General features: G+C 42.3%; 2 long non-coding RNA genes across 9 annotated transcripts in view; one reads left to right on the forward strand and one right to left on the reverse strand.

The window, feature by feature from the left end:
* The window catches only part of LOC122681435, a 122,245-nt gene that overhangs the window by 95,650 nt on the left and 4,449 nt on the right, over positions 1 to 22,146 (forward strand). For 2 of the 3 annotated variants that reach the window (XR_006336967.1, XR_006336968.1), the window contains exon 3: positions 14,759 to 14,914. This is a non-coding gene — a long non-coding RNA (uncharacterized LOC122681435). Of the gene's footprint in view, positions 1 to 14,758; positions 14,915 to 15,478; positions 15,776 to 22,146 lie in introns of those variants that run through there. The other variant, XR_006336970.1, reaches the window with a different exon arrangement.
* LOC122681436 overlaps positions 1 to 22,146 on the reverse strand; it is a 109,340-nt gene that overhangs the window by 82,599 nt on the left and 4,595 nt on the right. For 4 of the 6 annotated variants that reach the window (XR_006336972.1, XR_006336974.1, XR_006336976.1 and 1 more), the window contains exon 1: positions 13,124 to 13,411. The exons of the other annotated variants lie outside the window; for them this stretch is intronic. This is a non-coding gene — a long non-coding RNA (uncharacterized LOC122681436). Of the gene's footprint in view, positions 1 to 13,123; positions 13,412 to 22,146 lie in introns of those variants that run through there. 6 annotated transcript variants of the gene reach the window in all.

A 22,146-nucleotide genomic window follows, 5' to 3' on the forward strand; every position in this document is an offset into this window, starting at 1 on the left:
CCATCTGACACTGGGAACCTTCCAAAGCTGAGCAATTCCTCAGTGCTGGTTGAACTTAAGGGAAGAAGACTGAACCTCCCCCCCAACCCACTCTGCCCAGCAAGGGCCTATTATTGGTGGCTCTCTAAAATACTGATATGTAAAAAAAATAAATAAATAAAAAAAATAAAATAAAATACTGATATGTCCTCATTAGGCTATACATCCCTTGAGGTAGGAGTTTTTGTTTATTCATGAGCATCTATCTCCCATAGTCTGGAACATGACGTTGCACACCTACAGGGGTGTGACTGCTACTTACTGATTGATTGATGGAGGCCTTAGACTAATTCACCCCTTCACATGCAAACTTCCTCTGCATTGTCTGGAAGCCCAGAGGCCAGAGAGAGTTCAACTCACTCATTTTCCTTCTGCTCTCAGCATCACGTCCAGAAACCAGATATTTGAAGCACCAGTTCTATCCTTGACACCAGAATGCCTTCATTTCCACAGCCGAGTCTCTGAATGCCCTTCTCTCTTGTGCTCATGCTGTCGCTCAGTTATGTCCAACTCCTTGCAGCCCCATGGACTGTAGCCTGCTAGGGTCCTCTGTCCCTGGGATTCTCCAGGCAAGGATACTGGAGTGGGTTGTCATTTCCCCCTCACCTTCCCGACCCAGGGATCGATCCCGTGTCTCCTGCGTCTCTTGCGTTGCAGGTGGATTCTTTCACTGCTGAGCCACAGGGAAGCCCTTGTCTTCTTCTCTCTGGCGTTTCATAATAAGAACCCTAAATAGTAATAATTCATTTGTTATGCCCTGTGCTAAAGAAAGTAGTGCCCTTCTGGGAGGTGTATGTGTTTTAAAGAAGGGATCCCCAGCCTCCTGAATTGCATGCCTAATGATCAGAGGTGGAGCTGATGTAACTATAATAGAAATAAAATGCATAATAAATGTCATGCTCTTGAATCATCCTGAAACCATCCTTCCACCACCCCAGTCCATGGAAAAATTGTCTTCCACAAAACCATTTCCTGGTGCCAAAAATGCTGGGGACTACTGTTTTAAAGAACATAGGCTAAGTGAAATGACCTTGACTTATTGAAATTACAGTCCAGAAAGCAAACAGGACTCATCCCACATGGGACTAAGCTTGCAATTGTTTCTCAGAAATAGATAAGTTCTGGAACAAATCTAATTACTTGATGTCTAATCTGCCAGTTTCAATAGGTCACCCTTCATTACTTGAGAGCATCTTAATTTCACAAGACAACTGGAAATGCTAAAGTTCTGAACATCATGATTACTCACAAAATAGTTTACTATAGGAAGTTTGTAACTGAGCAATGCAAATTTTTCTGTTCATTTTTCTGATCCTTTTAGTTTCAAAGTAGAAATAGAACATCTATATGGGCCTCAAATGCCAATATTTTGAAGCAAGGATTTTACCTCAAAATCATATAGTACGTGAAAATTCAACATAGTGTTACTAGAAAATCACAGGCACACAATTGTATCAATCATTTCTATCTTTGGTCACTGAGATGTTCAGTCTTGTCAAATATTTTTAAAACTTAGCAAATTTTCACCAGTGTTATATAATGGGAAAGAATGAAACATTTGAAACTAAGGGGACAAGGTTAAAGTCTTGTTCTGACAATTTTCCAGCTGTATAACTTGGGACATATCCTTGAATGCTCATAGCTCCATTTTCCTGTTCTGTAAAATGTGAAAAATAATACCTACTTCATAAGATAGCTATGAGCATTAAGTCAGATAATAAATGTGGAAATGATTAAATAGAGCACTCTGTAAACTAGAAATTATTGCACCATCATCACTTTTCTTCATTTGAAAAGTCATAGTGCCAAGGTATGCATGGCCCTAAATTTGGTATCTTAATAGATCAAGAAAGAGTCCCATTAAAAAAACATTGTATTTTAATTAGCATATTTTATAATTCTCTGGAACACTATCTCTAACACTCAAGGACACTGGTTTTACATTAACTAATATAGTTCAAACATTCAAAGCACTTAGCTCCTGAGGATACTGTCTACAAAGTTTGACATGGTCACCTAAGAGTAATTAAATGAATGAGCAGTAGCACCGGCAGTGAGAGGCCTCCTCATCTTGCCAGGTGGTTGGTTTTCGATGTGTAAATTTACCCTGGGCTTTTCTTTGTCTGGTCCTTTGATACTGAGAGAAAGACCTAGTTTATGCAGAAACCACTTCAAAATTATCTCAGAAAGATGAGAATAGCATATATTTTTTTCCCCCATCAGCACGAGTCAGCCTCAGGTATACCTGTGTCCCCTCCCTCTTCATCCTCCCTCTCACCTCCCACCCGATCCCACCCCTCTGGGCTACTACAGAGCCCCACTTTGAGTTCCCTGAGTCATACAGAGAATTCCTGTTGGTTATCTATTTTACACATGGTAGTGTATATGCTTCCATGTTACTTTCGCCATTCATCCCACCCTTTCCTTCCTCCCACTGCCAGCATCCATAAGTTTGTTCTCTATGTCGGCGTCTCCATTGCTGCCCTGTATAAATAGGTTCATCAGTACCATCTTTCTAGATTCCATATACAGAGAATAGCATATATTTTTTCAAGTGTAGGAGAAAAAGCATTTTGTGTCTTCATTGATCATGCATATCAAGACTAAGAAATCCAAGGTTTTTTAAGGAAAATGCTTTGTAAAACTTTTTTAAAAAATATTTATTTATTTGGCTGTGCCAGGTCTTAGTTGTGGCATGTGGGATCTGATTTCCTGACCAAGGAACAAACCTGGGCCCCCTGGATTGGGAGCAGAGTCTTAGCCACTGGACCACCACAGAAGTCCCTGTAAAACTTCTCTAAGAAAGAAATTCCTATGAAAGAATAAAAGGAAATTATATCTCAAAAAAGAGGGACAAAGTAAGAAAGGTTATGTATTCAGTGTTTAGAGTAACTTTATATGCAGAATCTTTGGAACAATGTTTATACACTTGGCTTTTTTGGTTTTTTGAACTTCTCTAATAAGACATTATGAGGGTTTGTTTTTTGGTTTTTTTTTCTAATCATCAGTTCAAGATGGCGGAAGAATAAGACGGAGAGACCACTTTCTCCCCCACAAATTCATTAAGAGATCATTTGAATGCTGAGCAACTTCCACAAAACAACTTCTGAACACTGGTGGAGGACACCAGACACCCAGAAAGGCAGCCCATTCTCTTCGAAGGGAGGTGAAAGTGAAAGTCACTCAGTCATGTCCGACTCTTTGTGACCCAGGCCAGACTTCTGGAGTGGGAAACCTTTCCTTTCTCCAAGGGATCTTCCCAACCCAGGGATCAAACCCGGGTCTCCCACATGGCAGGCGAATTCTTTACCAGCTGAGCCACAAGGGAAGCTCCATCAAAAGGAGGTAGAGCAAAATATAAAAGACAGAAAGAGAGACAAAAGAGTTTAGGGATGGAGACCTGTCCTGGGGAGGGAGTTGTGAAGGAGGAGAAGTTTTCACACAGTAGGAAACCCTCTCACAGGCGGATCTGTTTTAGAATCTCAGAAGGCAACATAACCTGGGAAGAAAAAAAAAAAAAACCAAAACCCACAGAATACAAGTCTAACAGCAACTGTGGAAAAGGGGATTTTCCTGTGAAAGGCTCTAACCTAACAACCTAACATGCAGACTGGTCTGCTCACAGAACAAAGGATTGAGTGAATACCAAAGGAGAGCTAGCCAGCTGCATACCAGCCCCTGCCCGCCCGGAGGCCGAGAGGCAGGCTTGCGACAGCCAGAGCCAGAAGGCAAGGAGCTGCTGCAATCTCAGCCCCAGAGATTCGGGCATCTTCAACCAAACTGTGAGCAGGCTCCCAGCTGCTAACCACGTCTTCCTGAGATCCTGAATGGTTGACATCCACCAGGAGGGTCACAGCCTGAGGTCAGCTCTCCAGAGGATACACACAGTACACCTAGGACAGTGCTCTCATGGGGCACCTGTAAAACCAAGTGGCCGGGACTGGGGAGGTGATTAAGATGCATGGCCCACCTAGGACAGTACGCTTGCCAAGCACCTGGTCGCCTGAGCTGCTCAGAATTGGGAAGGGCACAAAATGCACGCCCAACCCACAGAGACTGAGCCAGAACTGTGTCTGAGTGTCTCCGGTGGAAGTACAGGGGCAGTGGCCTGCCGCAGGGACAGGGGCTCTGGGTGCAGCAGACCTGGGTATGACAGAAGCCCCCTTGGAAGTGGTCGCCATTAACCCCGCCATAGAACCAGCAGAACTTACACAGGACTGGGAAAACAGACTCTTGGAGGGCATAAACAAAACCTTGTGCACACCAGGACCCAGGAGAAAGGAGCAGTGACCCCACAAGAAACCAACCCAGACATGCCCATGAGTGTCCAGGAGTCTCTGGCACAGGCGTGTGTCAGCGGTGGCCTGCTGCGGGGTTGGGGGCACTGAGTGCAGCAGAGCGTGCGTGGCACCTTTTGAAGGAAGTCGCCATTATCTTCATTCCCTCCACCATAGTTTGGCCTTGGGTCAAGCAACAGGGAGGGAACACAGCCCTGCCCATCAATAGAAAATTGGATTAAAGATTTATTGAACATGGCCCCGCCCATCAGAACAAGAACCAGTTTCCCCCGTCAGTCTTTCCCATCAGGAAGCTTCCATAAGCCTCTTATCCCTATCCATCAGAGGGCAGACAGAATGAAAACCACAGTCACAGAAAAATAACCAAATTGATCACATGGACCACAGCCTTGTCTAGCTCAATGAAACTATGAGCTATGCCGAGTAGGGCCACCCAAGAATGACAGGTTATGGCAAAGAGTTCTGACAAAACGTGGTCCCCTGGAGAAAGGAATTGCAAACCACTTCAGTATTCTTGCCTTGAGAACCCCGTGAACAGTATGCAAAGGCAAAAAGTATTACACTGAAAGATGAACTCCCCAGGTTGGTAGGTGCCCAAAATGCTACTGGAGAAGAGTGAAATACAAAATGAAGCAAGTCAAAGGGTAACAGAGTTTTGCCAAGAGAACACACTGGTCATAGCAAACACCCTCTTCCAACAACACAAGAAAAGACTCTACACATGGACATGATCAGATAGTCAACACCAAAATCATATTGATTATATTCTTTACAGCCAAAGATGGAAAGGCTCTATACAGTCAGCAAAAACAAGCCCAGGAGCTGACTTGGCTCAGATTATGAACTCCTTATTGCAACATTCAGACTTAAATTGAAGAAACTAGGGAAAACCACTCGACAATTCAGGTATGACCTAAATCAAATCCCTTACGATTATACAGTAGAAGTGACAAATAGATTCAAGGGATTATATCTGATAGACAGAGTGCCTGAAGAACTATGGACAGAGGTTTGTGACATTGTACAGAAGGCAGTGATCAAGACCATCCCCAAGAAAAAGAAATGCAAAAAGGCAAAATGGTTGTCTTAGGAGGCCTTACAGATAGCTGTGAAAAGAAGAGAAGCTAAAGGCAAAGGAGAAAAGAAAAGATATACCCATTTGAATGCAGAGCTCAAAAGAATAGTAAGGACAGATAAGAAAGCCTTCCTCAGTGATCAATGCAAAGAAATAGAGGAAAACAATAGAAAGGGAAAGACTAGAGATCTCTTCAACAAAATTAGAGATATCAAGGGAACATTTCATGCAAAGATGGGCACAATAAAGGACAGAAATGGTATGGACCTAACAGAAGCAGAAGATATTAAGAAGAAGTGGCAAGAATACACAAAAGAACTATTACAAAAAAATATCTTCATGACCCAGAAAATCACAATGGTGTGATCACTCACCTAGAGCCGGACATCTTGGAATGCGAAGTCAAGTGGGCCTTAGGAAGCATCACTATGAACAAAGCTAGCGGAGGTGATGGAATTCCAGTTGAGCTATTTCAAATCCTAGAAGATGATGCTGTGAAAGTGCTGCACTCAATATGCCAGCAAATATGGAAAACTCAGCAGTGGCCACAGGACTGGAAAAGGTCAGTTTTCATGCCAATCCCAAGGAAAGGCAATGCCAAATAATGTCCTAACTACCAAACACTTGCACTCATCTCACATGCTAGCAAAGTAATGCTCAAAATTCTCCAAGCCAGGCTTCAACAGTACGTGAACCATGAGCTTCCAGATGTTCAAGCTGGATTTAGAAACGGCAGAGGAACCAGAGATTAAATTGCCAATATCCATTTGGCATTGCCAATATCCATTTGGCATTGCCAATTTGATATTGCCAATATCAAAAAAGCAAGAGAGCTCTAGAAAAACATCTACTTTTGCTTTTTTGACTATGCCAAATACTTTGACTGTGTGGATCACAACAAACTGCGGAAAATTCTGAAAGAGATGGAAATACCAGACCACCTGACTTGCCTCCTGAGAAATCTGTATGCAGGTCAGGAAGCAACAGTTTGAACTGGACATGGAACAACAGACTGGTTCCAAATTGGGAAAGGAGTACATCAGGGCTATATATTGTCACCCTGCTTATTTAACTTACATTCAGAGTACATCACGTGAAATGCTGGGTTGGAGGAGGCACAAGCTGGAATCAAGATTGCTGGGAGAAATATCAATAACCTCAGATATGTAGATGACACCACCCTTATGGCAGAAAGCGAAGAAGAACCAAAGAACCTCTTGATGAAAGTTAAAGAGGAGAGTGAAAAAGTTGGCCTAAAACTAAACATTCAGAAAACTAAGATCATGGCATCTGGTTCCATCACTTCATGGCAAGTAGATGGGGAAACAATGGAAACAGTGACAAACTTTATTTTCTTGGGCTCCAAAATCACTGCAGATGGTGACTTCAGCCATGAAATTAAAAGATGCTTGCTCCTTGGAAGAAAAACTAGACAGTATATTAAAAAGCAGAAAGATTACTTTACCAACAAAGGTCCATCTAGTCAAAGCTATGGTTTTTCCAGTAGTCATGTATGGATGTAAGAGTTTGACTATAAAGAAAGCTGAGCACCAAAGAATTGATGCTTTTGAACTGTGGTGTTGGAGAAGACTCTTGAGAGTCCCCTGGCCTGCAAGGAGATCCAACCAGTCCATCCTAAAGGAAATCAGTCCTGGGTGTTCATTGGAAGGACTGATGCTGAAGCTGAAACTCTAATACTTTGGCCACCTGATGCGAAGAACCTACTCATTGGAAAAGACCCTGCTGCTGGGAAAGATTGAAGGCGGGAGGAGAAAGGGACGACAGAGGAAGAGATGGTTGGATGGCATCAGTGACGCGATGGACATGAGTGTGAGTAGGCTCTGAGAGTTGGTGATGGACAGGGAAGCCTGGCATGCTGCAGTCCATGGGGTCGCAAAGAGTCGGACATGACTGACCGACTGAACTGAACTGAAGGAAAATTGAAAAAAAATATTTTCTACTGTCTCATTTGATGGCAAAAGAGAAAGAAAGCAAATCAAAGGAATATGGTAAAATTATAGACTGTAGTTGAATATTTCCAGTGACCTGATAGGTTTTTCCAAGGTTGTTGTTCAGTTGCTCAGGTGTGTCTGACTCTTTTCGACCCCATGAACTGCAGCACACCGGGCTTCCCTGTCCTTCACCATCTCCTGGAGCTTTCTCAAACTCATGTCCATTGAGTCAGTGATGCCATCCAACCATCTCATACTCTGTTGTCCCCTTCTCTTCCTGCCTTCAATCTTTCCCAGCATCAGGGTCTTTTCCAAAGAGTCAGTTCTTCCCATAAGGGAGCCAACGTATTGGAGTTTCAGCTGCAGCATCAGTCCTTCCAATGAATATTCAGAGTTGATTTCCTTAAGGATTGACTGGCTTGATCTCCTTGCAGTCCAAGGAACTCTCAAGAGTCTTCTCCAATACCACATTTCAAAAACATCAGTTCTTCAGCACTCAGCTTTCTTTATGGTTCAACTCTCACATCCATACATGACTACTGGAAAAACCATAGCTTTGACTAGATGGACCTTTGTTGGCAAGGTAATGTCTCTGCTTTTTAACATGCTGTCTAGGTTTGTCATATAGGTAAATTTTATTTAATTCTACTGAGTCATATTGCGCTGTTCAAACCAGAACTGTGTGTTAAATTGTATTTCTTTATTTGCCTATCATCACAATTCAATAATAGTTAATAATAAGAGTTACCATGTATCATCATTTACAATGGGCCACATACTATGTTAGCATCTTTACCTACATTATGGCTTTAAATCTCCAAAATGGCATTTGAAGTACACACCATTCTTATTCATACTTTCTAGCATGAAAAATTAAGTGATCATACCTAAGGTCACACATCCAATAAAAGGAAGATTCCAGGTTACATCAGTAGCAGTGCTAATGACTTATCACTTAGCACATATGGTGCTACCAAATGCAGAAAGTGCTTATTGGATATTAGCTGATTACAGTTTTGATTGAATATAATGAAAATATACTGACTTATAAAATGTTATCTGCCACATGACTATATTTTTATAGATTTGAGTTAAAAAATTTGAAGTTATATTGCATGTATAATGTTTGATTAGTTTCAGATAGCCAAACTAAGCCTAGACTAGGAAACTTGCACCTAGCTCTAATAAGTAATCTATATTCTGACATCATTTTACTTTTGAACAGCTAAATTACATAGGGGACTAGAATCCCAGACAAGGCTCTGAGGAGAATCTCTTCCATGCTTAATATGCAATGATTAAAGGGTGAAATAGCCCTAACCTTGAATTCTCTCACAGTTTAGGTTTTGTCCTGAACATTACATTTATGCTGTACTTTTGTTTCATTTTGGTGTAAAGAAAGGAACTCTTATAGGCAATGCCTATTGAGCTGTTGTGGTCAAATATTTATTAAAAAGACCGTATTGATTTGCAGATTATGACTGACCACATATGAACCCTTCTTTCCAGTGACATTCTTATTTAAGGTATTGATTAAGGGCTTTTCATGCAGAAAGCATTTCTCTTGTCAGTTCAGTTATGCTGGCTTTTGTAATAAGCTAATTTGATTTCCTTTTTTAACCTTTGTTTGATTAGGGGAACGACATTTGCATTAAAATTCAAGAGAGATGAAGTCTGCCATCGATCTTGACTTCCTCATGGACCTCTTGTACTGAGTGAAAGATGATTTAGAGAATGTCAAGAGTCTTGGAACAACCATAATGAGAGAGGGAAAAAAATAACTTCAAACTTACACACCAGTAAGGGCTTATTTGACAGAAAGGGCAATTGCGTTTGGTGGATGTATTTTAGAGAAATCAAATTCAGGAAGTTTAATTTTGTTCTTAGGGCAAGTCATGAAGAAAGCTGTACGATGAACTGCCATTAATAAAGTACTCCCTAGTTAAACCAAAACATTTCCAAACAACTGAAGAGGTTAAACAAAACATGTATATTGTTACTTGCCACAAAGGAGGAAGAAAAGTAAATTCTAATATTTCTTTATAAACATGTTCCTGGTAAAATGCTAACTTCAAACAAGTTTGTGGTTAAATAGACTTAATCCTTTTCATACTGTTCATGGGGTTCTCAAGGCAAAAAAGAAAGAAAGCTTAGCACCAAAGAATTGATGCTTTTGAACTGTAGTGTTGGAGAAGACTCTCGAGAGTTCCTTGGACTGCAAGGAGATCAAACCAGGGAATCAGTCCTGAATATTCATTGAAAGAACTGATGCTGAAGCTGAAACTCCAATACTTTGGCCACCTTATGAGAAGAACTGACTCACTGGAAAAGACCCTGCTGCTGGGAAAGATTGAAGGCGAGAGGAGAAGGGGACGAGGATGAGATGGTTGGATGGCATCACCGACTCGATGGACATGAGTTTGAGCAATCTCAGGGAGTTGGTGATGGACAGGGAAGCCTGATGTGCTGCAGTCCATGGGGTCGCAAAGAGTCAGACACAACTGAGCAGCTAAACTGAGAGTTAATCCCCTATTGCTGTCTCTGAGAATTGTGGAGATAAAACCATGTCAGTTCAAGTCCTCCACTGGCGTTGTTATTGTTCAGTCGTTCAGTCATCTCTGATTCTTTGTGACCCCGTGGACTGCAGCACACCAGGCTTCCCTGTCCTTCTCCTCCAGGAGCTTGCTCAAACTCATGTCCACTGACGTCGATGATGCCATCCACCCATCTCATCCTCTGTTACCCCTTCTCCTCCTGCCCTCAATCTTTCCCAGCACCAGGATCTTTTCCAGTGAGTCAGCTCCCCCAGACTTAATCAGTCCTCTTTCACAATAACACTCAAAAATATGTGCAACTTCTTACAGTTGCCTTTGACTCTGGATCCTTTTCCTAGGGAGGAAATCAATGTGTTTTGTGGCTTCAATAGCTTAGTTCCATTACTTATTCCTGAAATCTCCTCCAAAGATCTCTATTTGGATCTTTTCTGGCAATGAAGACTCTTTCCATTTTATGAGGAGTTTCCTGGGCTGGGGATTTTTAGTTCAAGAGAAATTCACCTAAAATGAACCTAGGGATGTAGTAAATGCTCAGTGGGATACGTGGAAACTGTATCACATGGGCCCACCCATTCATTTTGCAATAGCGACTCAGAATGTTTTTCAGCTGACACAATGTAGGAGTTAGAAAAATCAAAAGACAAGAAAGGGGAACAACTTGCAAGCAATTGGTTGCAAAATTTCTGGTTCCCAATATAATTGGAAACTCTCTTAGCTCAATTGGGTAAATTCTCATGATTCTAGGTCACTTGGAAGAACTTTGAGGGTCAGTAGGTCTTTGTTAATTTCTTTCTTTCTCTGGAAAAGTCATTGAGCATATTTACTGAAAGTAATTTTCCATTATCCATTGTTCTGCCAGAGGTGATTCATCTCCAGTCCCCAGTTTCCCGATTTTACAGCTTAAAGTTGTGACTTGACTCTCTTTTTATATTAGTTCTTGAATTAATGTAAATTGATATATTTCTCCTTGAAAATAACATAAGCTAAGATACTAGGAAATCAACTTCTTAAAAACCCAATTCAATCTGGAAGTATATAGTTGACTTTTGGCCTATGGCACTAGAGGTAAATCTAATGTTTCCTTTCTTCTGTGAGTAATGTTACACAATTATACACATTTTAAGGACTGCAGATAAAATATGATTACTCAGAGAAAGACCGATGTTCAGCTGATATCTATGGTTCTACAGCAATAATTAGATTCTAATTAGGAAAGAATAAGAACCACTGAACACCAGAAGCAAGGACTGTAAAGAAGGTACAGGCTTGTCTTGTTATAGACGAGGAAATTCGGTCCAAGAGAGGGAACTCCTTTGTGAAATACTTCCAAATTAATAAAATGAGACAACTACAGTTTACTTTCAAATTCCATGAAGTTAGGTTCTTTTCCAGTAAATATGGCACCACTTAATCTTAAGTCTAGCAAATAATTGAGATGAAAAATGTTCCACTGATGGCACCAAGCTTTCATACCGCTAGTAGTATGGAAGTAGATTATCCATAAAACATGGCAGAAGAATTTAAGGAAAGTATTTTCATATGTCCCATATGGGCAAACCATTAACTGTTCTTTCATGTTGTGAACCCAAAAGTATCTCTATTATATTTTATATTGTGTTAAAATCAATATAATATAATATGAAATTCATCCAGAGGATAACATATTTATGTATTCCCAAGGCATTTTTAGTTGAGACATTTATTTGGACTTTAATTTAAAAAATAACACTGCTTAGCTTCTGCCTGCATTGTTCCTCCCATTTTATTACAGCCCCCAGTCCTGGCACCTGGGAAATTCATCAGACTCATCCCTGTGGAGGTTTTAGAGGGCAGACACATCATTTTTTTAAATCTTCAGTTGCCCTTCAAATCCGCTGAACAGAATTCCTTATCTCCTAACAAAGATTTAACTAGAGTATTTTATGTGTAATTCATCAGAATAGCTGCTAAGATGTTCAATTTTGTTTCTAAAAGGTAGGAGCGTTGTGGCAGACAAGCCTGAGGTTTAAAAAGCCTGATTCTGCTTGCCTTTCATTTTCCCTGTGGCCTCTGAAGTGTGGTTTATTGGTAACCACCACGTTACTATTCCTGTCTCAACTGACTCCTCATTACTCAAAGCCAATAATAATTGCTAAATATGACTGATATCATGTGGAAGGTCGCAAAGTTCACTGCTAACCTTCATTCCAGCTCAAAATGTTTTCAAGGTTAATAGATTGATTTCGAGCTGAGATATGATGCATTTATAAAATGGGAGAAAATGAAAAATTTGGCATCACCAATATGTGAATAGTTTTAAATGATTCATTTGTTACATTTGGACTGTAGCCATGAAATTCATTTGATATATATCACATAGTTATATTCTAACCTAGACACTGGAAAATAAATTAATGATACATTTTAACATTAGACAATTTTACGAACACACACACACACACACACACACACACTAATCGAGGATGAGAATCAGGGCATTATAACTTACTGGCTATTCCAGCTGCGGGATATTAGGCATTTAAGACAGAGTCTGACCACTTTCAAAGACTGAGACTGCTCTAACACATAGCTAAGTTACAGCCGTGACCCTAAGAGGCTAGTTGCCAAATGTGTCCCTTGGTGTCCTTGCTTGGAGGAAAGACAAATGAAATTCCTGACCTCATCTCACTTCTGTGCTTCCTGCAGCTTTTGGCACCCAGGTTCCGGCCCACAGAATCTCCTGTTTTGCCCACACCCTTGATTGGACTCATTAAGGTTTCTAGGGTCCCAGAGAGACCTTAACCACCGCCTTTCTGATCCTGCCCCATGCCCACTCTGAGCCCATCCCCACAATCTGTTTCTGAGCCTGGATTTCAATTCCAATTTGATGAGGCTGGGGAGTCTTGGCCCCTGGCCCAGCTTTGCCAGAACCTGGCCCACCGAATGGGAGGCAGTATTTCCTAGGAGGGCCTCCCACGTCCCGGTAGGCTTCCTGGTCCTCATTAAGAGCAAGCCACAGAGGCCTGCAGTTTCTTCCTCTCAAATGGTGTTCAGTTCGCCATCCTCCTTGATTTCACAAGGCTCGGACTGCTAACTGCCCCTGCTGGCAGACCGCACCGCCTTTACGTCTCTGCTCTTCCCATCTTTCTTCCTGGTTAATTAGCGCACCCACAATGAATATTGTGGTTGTCTTCTCCACAAACAGTGCCACTGAGCTCCACTTACCTGCAGACGTGCACGCAAACCCCGTGGGTTGGCACTCAAGTCTTCCTACCTGCAACACCACTTTCCCACTCCTGCAGTCCTTCGGGAACAGACGGCCTGTGATCTCCCTTGACTCAGCCCTCCGCTCACTAACTGTGAACTTGGGCCCTTCACTTAACCTAGCTGAGCCTGCCTTTCTCAGCTCTGCGGAATAACACCTTCCTTACTCATTGTGAGGATTAACCACACAGCGCAGGCAATTTATAGCGTGCTCTAGGCACACGACAAGGGCCCCACGCACTTGTAAGAAGATTTTGTTAGCCGCCTGCAGTTCTCAGCACTTCTCAAAGGCTCTATACCTGCTCACTTCCCACTCACTCTTTAAGGCCATGTCAGAATCCACTGTGAGGAAGGCACACAGACTCTAATAACACAGTGGTGCTTGATCACATCTTCTTCTTATCATTTCCTAGTTTCTCGGGTTTGACCATCTTGTCTTTCCCAATAGATTATTGGGAAATAATCCAGTAATTATTGGGAATAAGCTGCAGGAGGGCAAACTAAAATCTCATCCTCTCGTCACTTTTGCTGCCTCTTAGCCTCATCTGCTCCCCTACTCGTGTCCGCTCTCGCCAGATATTCCTGAGGCCCAGGTGTGCCTACAGGGTTCATTAATATCTCCCTCTGCTGAGCACCCCTGTGCCTCATCCTCCTCTGTGAGTTCCCACGATGCCTCCACAAAGCATTTCCACAGACCTCGCTGCCGCTGCTGTGGGCACTATCACCCCCTGCTCCCCATCACGTCTGCCCTCCCTGGAGGTTGTCATGTCCACTGACCATCATCTCATTGCACTGGGACCCCCGAGTCCTATTCCCTGTGCCCTAATATCTCAGGAGAGCTTTTAGGAAAACAGTCTTTATTTAGGGAAACATTTGTCATGGGATATGAATTTATGGGAAAGCGGCCAAGAAAAAAACAGTGACAGATGCAGAATTCCCTATTCCAACTGGTAAGTAAGGCTTTGTTACTGGATTAAGTCTGTGGAGCTGGTTGTCTCTTTCCTGAGGCTGGGTTTGCTTCCAGGAGCCCTCAATACCTCAAGCAAGTAGACTCCTAATGAGCCAGGTCTCCAGCCAGCTCTGATTTCCAGCACCAGCATGTGCTTTGGACAAGTGTCATAGTTCTTAGCAGCACCCTGCTGGATACACACAGAAAAATAAGCTGAAGGGAATTCCCTGGCAGTCCAGTGGTTAGGCTGGCTTCCATTGCAGGGGGCACGGGTTCAATCCCTGGTCTGGGAACTAGGATTCCACAAACCGCGGGCATGCCCCCCACCACTACCCAAAAAAATCAACTAAAGGTCAGTGGACCAATTCTCTTATTCTAGAATATAAATAAATAATTTGGGGCATTAAACTGAATCTGTACCAGGCAATTTTGTTTTTTTTAATTCCTGTTTTGAATGTTTTAAATTATTTATCTCTCTTTTTTTTTTAATAAAAGTAAGCCTAAAGGAAAATAACATCTGTTATTTGAAACATGCGTGTAGGGCAATTTATAGCACATCTAGGTTCAAATAACCAGGTTGAGGAAGACTAAACTTTGCCAAAGCATATGTTCAAAGGAAAACTGATTTTTTTTTTTTTTCATTTTAGATGCTAACATCAGAATACTTCCAAACCCCTGCAGTGTGGAGGCTGCATTAAAGAATCTTGCTAAGGATACTTCTGAAGTTTTAAAAAGTCCACTGGCCTGAGAATTCCAGCTCTCCCTCGCTGTTTTGGTACGATCATTAGATGCCCCTCGTACAGGTAAGCTTCATCTCCAGTCTGGGGCTGTTAACTACCTCTAACCATCCCAGGAAGGCCAAGGCCATCCTTATAGGCATCAGTGGATCCTCAGTGCTAGAGGCCTGTTACGCAGGACTCCTCCCCAATTCTGAAAGAGAAATAAGAGAAGGGGAGGGGTAGCTTGAAGAAAATAAAAAGTAAAAGAAAGAAAGCAAAGCGCTATGTTTTTCTGTGGCTGGTACTCTGGGTTTTAGTCTGCTAAACACGGTGGCTTGACCTGGTTACTTTAGGCTTTCAAATCTGAATATAACATCCTACAAACACATACCCCAGATAGATGCATATACACATAACTTCACAAAGACTCTTTGAGAACTGAAAATACTAAGACAAATCAAAAAGGAATTAATTTCACCGTTGTTGCCATTTTTTTGTTTGTTTGTTTTGTTTTTGATGTAAGTCAGGGGCAGGAGCACTATGGAATTTCCAGATGATACAATATACCCATTAGAAAATGGCATGCACAGAACATTAGAACCAGAAATGACCTTGGAAATCATCTAACTCAGTTTTCTCAATTTGCAGATGAAGAAACCAAGCTCTCAAGAAATAAAGTCATTTGTTCAGAGTCAGGGAAAGGCTCAAAGTTCAAGTTGGAATTAGGACCCCCCAAATCTCTAAAAATCTGCCTCACTTGACACTGAACTGCTGTAATCATTTGCTCAGTTTAGGGGCTGAAAACTGAAGCTGCCTTCCTGATCCTGGTGTTGAATTGGGGTATTTGTGAAGAACTCGGCTGCTCAGGTGTAAACACATTTTGTGGTTTCCACACCTCTTGTGTTTAATATGCTACACGATTACTGAAAGACTTTTTAAAAGACTTTGAAAGAAATTTAGCTGATACATTCCCTATTTCTAGTGTTCTGTACTTTCATTTTTAAATTCTCTTTCTTTCTCTACATCCCCTTGCCTTGGCCCCAGTTTCACTGAGGAGTCATTTCTGCAACTTTAAGTTTTAGTAACTTTAAGCCTTTAAGCCATTGTCAGAAAACACAGGAAAATCAGTTAGAAGGAACCCCATTAGCCATGCCTCCAAGTCCTGTTAAATTATGTGCTTGTTGCTGTTCACTGTTTAATTCCATAAGATCACCCTTCTATCACTCAACTTGGACAGAAACTTAGGGAGACAATAGGCAATCTTGGCAAAAACTGAAGAGAAACTGTTGCTGGGGGTGTGGGGGTGGGAAATGGATGTAACTGATAAATTACAGGGCTGCCTATTCAGTCATGAGAATGAAAACATTTCTCTGGATCAATGTATGAAAAGGATATTTAATAGGATGGGAGAAGTCATTTGAACACCTGTTTCCTTGGCAATTGAATGCACGGGTGCCAATCACTTAGCCTGGATCTACTCTCCGAGCAGAAAATGACCTCATCTCTTATTCTTTGAGGATTGAAGCAGCAGAACAGCATCTATTTTTAACAGGACTGGGAGCAATAAGCAGGGCATTGACAGCTAGGAAAGTTTGTCTTAGAAAGTCTGGCCTGAGGCAGTGGGGAATCAGAGCCAGCAGAGGGAGAAGGAGAGAGGCTGTAAGCTTGTGTGGACACCAGCACATGAAATGAGAAACACAGGACATAAAAACTGTGAATAAGAGGCAAACTCATCTCACCCTGAAAGTTTCTAAGCCTAGAGTCATAAATGCCTCTTCATCTCGCAACCCATTCTGGTCATGGAGAAGTTCCTTTTGAAGGGTAGCTGTCTGTGTTGACTTTGTTAAGGTGGAAGTTCAAGCTCATTTATGAGGATAGAAGGATTCAAAGTACCCTCAGCAGGGCTCAGCTCTGAGCTTCACACGTACCCCATGGAAGGGCTCCCCTTATCAGGACCAAGCAATGAAATGTTAATATAAGCAAGTTTCTTTGCACTTCTCCAAAAACTTTAGGTTTCCTCCATGCAACTGTGTCACGACTGCATTTTTATCAAAGACTCTCACTGGGCGTGGTTTTGTCCTCTTCCATGTACCTGAACCTGGAGAAGGAAATGGCAGCCCACTCCAGTATTCTTGCCTGGAGAAGCTCATGGACAGAGGAGCCCAGTGGGCTACAGTCCATGGCATTGCAAGAGTTGGACATGACTTAGCAACTAAACCATGTGCCTGAACCAGCACTGTGGCTTCAAAGAACACAATATTATGATTATCTTGGTCTCTGAAATGTATTACCCATGCTTTCTTTTAGCTTTTCTCTTTCCCCAGGGATGAACAATGCATCTAGGATACATTTCTAAAAAGCTTACAACTTTTCTTAAAATAAAACTCAGTCTCTTTACCGTATCCCAAATTTCTGTTTGATTCTTGACATAGTCCATAAGAACCTCTTCAGTTAGACACCGATATTGACTCTCAGGGGTACGTCTCACACAGGTTTCTTTCCCCACATTGGACAGTTCAGGGGGAGAGACCACAGACCTACTGTAAAATGGGGGGAAATATTTGGTGCTGGAAAAGACTCTTGAGAGTCCCTTGGACTGCAAGGAGATCAAACCAGTCAATCATTAAGGAAATCAACCCTGAATATTCATTGGAGGGACTGTTGCTGAAGCGGAAGCTCCAGTACTTTGGCCTCCTGATGCAAAGAGCCAACTCATTGGAAAAGACCCTGATGCTGGGAAAGATTGAGGGCAAAAGGAGAAGGTGGTAGCAGAGGATGAGATGGTTGGATGGCGTCATTGACTCAATGGACATGAATTTGAGCAAACTCTGGGAAATAGTGAAGGACAGAGGAGCCCGGCGTGCTGCAGTCCATGGGATCGCAAAGAGTCGGACACGACTTAGCGACTGAACAACAACACCTGCGTGTGATGCAGTGTTGTAAGTTATAATAAAATACGATACAGGAAGTGGGAGCACGTGGAATGTGGCAATTAATTTGGCCTAGGGGAGGGAGACCAAGGAAGGGCCCAGAGAGAAGAGGTGTCTAGGCTGTCTCTTGTGGTGGAGGAGTGGGTGTTTCAGACAGGAAACAACATTTGCAAAGACCCAAAGGTGTGAAAATATGTGGCACTTTCAAAGAATAGCCAGCAGTCTGCTCTGGCGAGTGTGAAGTGCATGGGGTAGGGAGGTGGGGGCTGGACAGGGAGAAGTAAGACGTGAACCTAGAAAGGAAGGCTAGTGCTCCCCTGTTAAGGGCTCCCTGCCAGGTGCCAAGGACTCTGAACTTCTTTTGGTGAAGAATAGAGAACCCCTTGAATTATCAGAGGGGTTTTTCTTCATGGATGTAGACATCACTTGATTCTTACCTATAGGGGTATTGCCTCTACAGGTCTGGTGACATGTTCTTTAAACCCTTTCATTTTCCCCTTAGGTGCCCAGGAAAACTACACTTCACAGCTCCCATATAATTAGATAGAACCCCGTGACCGTCCTGGCTGATGAAACGTGGGCAAATCCAATAGACATTACTCTTAGAAACCTCAAGTGGAGAACTCTGAGACTAAAAAGATGGCAGGCTCACTAGATGGAAGGATCATGGGTCCCAGAATCACCGCATGGAAGGCTATCTACCACATTCCCAATCGGCTTGTTTGAAATGTAAACATTCTATGCCGTTAAGCTACTGAGCATCAAAGATCATTGATTAGTGGTTCTACTGATTCTACCGATTCAATGGGTGAGGATGTTCTCAGGGCAAAAGTAGCTGCTTGCACAGATGGACCAGCCCAGTGTGTGGACAAGTACTAATGGCACCCACTTGCTTTTCTCCACAAGGACTTCCCCAGCATGGCCATTGCACCAGATTCTCTCTGAGTCTCACTCGTTGACAGTATGTGTATGCAGCTTCCCTCATCCTTCCAGCCCTGGTTGTCCATCTCCACAAAGCCCAGCACAGAATCAGCTCCATAAAACCCAATCCCCTCTCCCCTCACTTCTGCCATCCCATACGTGTCATTCATGGTGTTGCTTGTGTTTTATGACTCTTGCCTCAAGGCCACAATTGACTTCATTTTAATTTGATTTCATCTGTGTATAGTTATTTCTTTAGGGAGTGTTTGGGAGCTGCACCCTCTAATAGTTCAGAGCTCCACACCTCTCAGGAGATAAGACTAAATACAATTTATAGAAAATTCTTTTACCAGACAAACCTGAGCCAGTTCTGAAGAAAAGGGAGTGGTAAAAGGATGAAGGGTCAAGGATGATGAGGAGGCCATATTTGGAATTCTAAGCCCTGCCTGTGACAGGCTTGTAACATGTGGCTTTAATCACTGTTTTCCTGCCCATGTTGTTTAACAACGGCTGGATTCCCATTGAATCCAGACACTCAGGTTGAAGATGACAAATCTTTTAGGATTCGTCCTAAAAGATTTCTTCCTCTGTGTATAAGATCCATGAATTTAAACTCTTTTCACAATCTGATACCTTGAGTTTTTATATTCTTTGGTTCTGAGTGAATGTGTAGCAAAGCAATTCAGAGAGGAGGCTGAGGGGTTATTGAACACACTGTGTCTGGATTACCTTCATGTTTTCAATACCCCTGCATTGAGCTTTATGATCTCACAAGTTACAACTGGCATCAATTTAATGAATTATTTCTGGAGGAAATCCATAACACCATTTTACAAAGTTTTATTACTGCCATATTTGAGTCATCTCCTAAAATTGTTTTTATTAAAGCCTGCTGACAATTTAGACAAGATGGTACAGGTAGTTCACAAAAATGAGAGCTCCCAGAGGAGGCATCTGGAGAATGATTCAGCCTCCCGAAGCCAGACCCCCTTAGGATCACATCTTGGTTCTTCCACTCAGGAGCCCTGGGACCTTGCACAAGGCACTCAGCCTGTCTGTACCTCAGTGTCCTTCTCTATGGAGAGAGTTGCAACATTCCAACCTCATGAGGCATGGAGATTGTATCATTGGCTCACAACTTCCATTTCCTTCCCTGTTCTTCCAGTTCTCCCTGTAGACCTCCTCATCCTGCTGACTGGAGCTTGGCCACTCAACTGGCCAAGATGGTCCAGAAGCAGAGGAGCCATCGGCCTCACCTGAGCAGAGGTTTTTAGAAGTGCTGGGTATTCCCATCAGCCCTTATGTTCTGCCCGCACTCTGAGACCATCAAGTCTCATGTGGTGCTACTTCTTCAGTCTGGTTCTGGGATGAAAAGACACATGAAGCACAGCCAGGATGAGTCCAGCAGAGCTGCCAATGTTCAGAAACTCCAGAACTTTTAGGGTTGAAAATTGAAGCTCTCAGTTCTCACAGGCAAAAAAAAAAAAAAAAAAGTCTTAAATTAAGGCAAAGGTTGGGCATAGATCCAACACACCCATTGTTGAGTCTACTGATTAGACTTACGTGGCCCTAGTAATTTATTTCCATTGACAAAATGTCTCTGGGAAAAGAGAGTGAAGGTGCAGTCATCTGAATCTTAATGAGATCAAAGTACCTTAGGAGGCATTTCTTGAGAAGTTGTGGGTATGGCTGTTGACTTACATGGACCTTCCTGGGATCAAATTGACTAAAAATGAAAGCAGTTATGTAAAAAGAGGTATGCATGAAATATCATATGCTCATATCATATAGGAAGCTGTGTATTTGTGTATATGAGTATAAGCATTAACTATCTCTAGAAGGATAAAGAAATGGGTAAAAACATGTCACCAGAGAGGGAAACTGGGTCAGGAGAGGATGAAGGTAAGAAGAGTGACTATTCACCATGTACTCTTTTGAGTACTTCCCAACTGCTGCATGTGTGCACGTTCTACCTAGCCAAAGCCATATAAATTAAGTAATTTACAACCTTTGATCTACCAAAAGTAGGTGGAGGTAGATGGCACGTTGGGCTGGAACATGTGGGTTTTCTTTCGGGGTTTCCTGGATATGGTCTAGAGTTAGCAGGATAGTTGTACAAAAGTGTAAATTACTGAAAACTACAGAATTGTTTACTTTTAAATGGTTTAAATGGTGAATTTTATGTTTTCTCATTAAAAAACAGAACATCTTTCTTTTCATAGGAAAAAAATTTATATTTTGTTCGTTTTTCCAACCTCACCATGCGGCTTTTAGGATTTTGGTTCCCTGACCAGGAATCAAGCCTGGGCCATGGTATTGAAAGCCCTAACCACTGGGCCACCAGGGAACTCCCAATCATAGGAAAATATCTTAAACCGTATATGAATGAACATTATGTGGTTTTAACAAATGCACAAAAAATAAAATAATTTACAAAAGGCAAAGATGGTGTTACTGATAGGTTGATCATGTTGTGCAAGTGTCAGTTTCTAAAGGCTTGGGAAAGGGAGATGGTTTGACTCAGAATAATTCCCTACCTACACCACCTCTGAGTGCCTTGAGCGTCCAGCCTGCTCCTCTGTCCCATTGAGAGATCAGGTTTCATTTTTGCCTTGGAGCCATGATCCAGACCAGTGGCACGGTGCCTGCTCCATGAGAGGGTAGAGAACATACCGCCTGCGTAGCACACCAATCAGACACCAGGATATCGAGTCTAACCAGAAGGAAGCCACAGTCAGAAGTGGCTGCCCAACCTGCAAGGCCATTGCTAAGTGATTCTTCAGTCTCCAACTTTTCTCACTGAATATCCACTCCCACTAAGGGCGCCTTTTGCAGACTTCATTTGAAGTGAGAAAACATGTCTTGCTTTGCCTCTAATGTGTGGGTTTTTTCAGCTTTCTACTAACAGATTATGATCTCCAGACCTCGGTCTGAAGGCCAGTTTACCCAAGACCCTTCACACAGTAAGGTAGTCCACAATTTGCTATTTCAAGGTATAGGAGGGTGGGGGGACAAAGAATCACAACTGCCTAGGGAGAAAAAAAAAAAAAAAGAGTTATAAGGGCAGCTTCCCTCTTGAGAGTTGAATTTGATCCTTTAAGGCCGGCAATTCAATCTTTTAAAAGGCACATCTCTGTTCTAATCAATCAAGCTTTCATTTCCAACAGCAATAACCTTCCCTAGGCACTCAAGAAATCAGAAACTAGAATCTTGGACATAGAAAGTCAATACAGAATTTTCTACTGAGTCGCCCTGGTCCTACAAACCTCCCCAGGATTTTGTCAGCAGGAAATCTGATGTTCCAATATATCATGGGATGCTAACACCATCTATCAGTTCAAATCTGTCACATTAGGTGGAAAAGATGTGGTTTGCATCCAGGGCTTAAGGAATAGAGGGTCTGATAAATCTGAGAAGAATCAAAGATAAGTAATGGTCTCCAGTGTATTTTCCAACCTCTCATCT

Source organism: Cervus elaphus, chromosome 23 (genome assembly GCF_910594005.1).
Source record: "Cervus elaphus chromosome 23, mCerEla1.1, whole genome shotgun sequence".
Taxonomy (NCBI): Eukaryota; Metazoa; Chordata; class Mammalia; order Artiodactyla; family Cervidae; genus Cervus; species Cervus elaphus.